Source organism: Mesoplodon densirostris, chromosome 3 (assembly GCF_025265405.1).
Source record: "Mesoplodon densirostris isolate mMesDen1 chromosome 3, mMesDen1 primary haplotype, whole genome shotgun sequence".
Taxonomy (NCBI): domain Eukaryota; kingdom Metazoa; phylum Chordata; class Mammalia; order Artiodactyla; family Ziphiidae; genus Mesoplodon; species Mesoplodon densirostris.
In genome coordinates this window covers 76928366-76929867 of record NC_082663.1, presented here as the reverse complement: position 1 = coordinate 76929867, position 1502 = coordinate 76928366, and the positions used below count along the sequence as shown (strand labels likewise).

Genomic DNA, 1502 nt, shown 5'->3' with positions numbered 1-1502 from the left:
TTTTACAGTTCACCAAAGTTTATTAAGAGTACTAAGAGTAATTTACTATTTGGCTTTCTTACACGGAGAAGTGAGTTGTTGATACATTTTCTAACAAATTTGACCAATGTAGGTAGCTGTTTTAGATGGAAAGGTTAACAAAAATACCACCATTCTCTCCATAGTGATTGCAGTCTTTTTGGACTTAATTATGTAGTTTCTTTCTTTTTCTTTTTTTTTTTTTTTGGCCACACTGTGTGGCCTATGGGATCTTAGTTCCCTGACCAGGGATTGAACCTGGGCCACAGCAGTGAAAGTGCCGAGTCCTAACCACTGGACCACCAGGGAATTCTGTCTTTTATTTCTTTATAAGTAGATGTGTAAGTGTCAGTTTATAGGAATTGCAATGAGCAGTGGAGGTATAATTTGTATCTTATGAAGAGTGTTTGCATGATATAACAAGGTTCTTTTGAATTTTGGTGATCAGTTGGGTTTTGCATTATTTAAATATTTCTCAAAAGGAGTATACAAATTCCAAAATGAGTCCCTTTTCAATTGGTTACAGTTTTGGAATGTGTATTTTACATTCGTAAGATATTTAAAAAGAGGCAGAAAGCACATCAGTAATACCTGGTAGAAGGTTATAATGGATTATGCCATACTATTAGAGTTAACCCGATGTCAGTCTAAGTTGTAAAGGTAGTTTTTCTGGACTGGCTAGACCTTAGTGATCTGAGGGAACTAGGGATTGGTACTGTGAATTAGGGATTTGAAAGCTACACACCAAAGATGTCTGTGACAGCCCAAAGTCACCAAGATCCTATTTGTATCATTCCAATATTAATGAGTTTAAATGTGTTTTGAGTTTTGACAAATAGTTTTAAAAATCTGAAAGTCCTACATTTTCTAGTAAGAAACTAGTCAAAGGCAATATTTTTAAATACAGTGCATATGATCAAGACATTTGTTCTTACATAAACTTGCCTAATTATTTGTTTTACCCAAGAGAAGTATTAAAAAAACTTAATTTATGAATTTTACTTTTTATATAAGTAGTAAAACCCTATTATCATCAATCCTATCTAGCATTATATGCTAAACACATTTCATGTATTATTCCCATTTTACTGATGAAGAATTTGAGGCTCAAGCATAGTTAAGTATTTGCTCAAGCCACATAGCTGATAAGTAATAGAACAAGAATTTGAATTGAAGTATTTGTCACTCCAGAACCCATTTCTGACCTGTGCTGACTTCATTAAGTAACTCATTATACTACTTTTTGATTTTATGATGGGTCAAGTCGTATTCTTACAGGTACATAAAAATGCATAGAGCAACTCTCTTAAAAACATAGGAAAATCTATGTAATTTCATGTTATGCTCATGTCCTAGTATCTATAGGATGCTATCATTCTCCAGTGTTTGATTATGTGATGCTGTATGTATAAATGGTACTATATAGGATGAAGGTTGACTCATACCCCCTTAGAGTTTTTTGGCACTCAGTTGGTTTAGCTGTT

General features: G+C 33.4%; 1 non-coding gene across 1 annotated transcript; it reads right to left on the bottom strand.

Annotated features, from left to right (window-relative positions):
* Positions 1–255: 255 nt before the first annotated feature.
* On the bottom strand, positions 256–327 carry TRNAE-UUC (transfer RNA glutamic acid (anticodon UUC)). The gene has a single exon. It is a non-coding gene; the product is annotated as a tRNA-Glu (tRNA).
* Between the last annotated feature and the right edge of the window lie 1175 nt (positions 328–1502).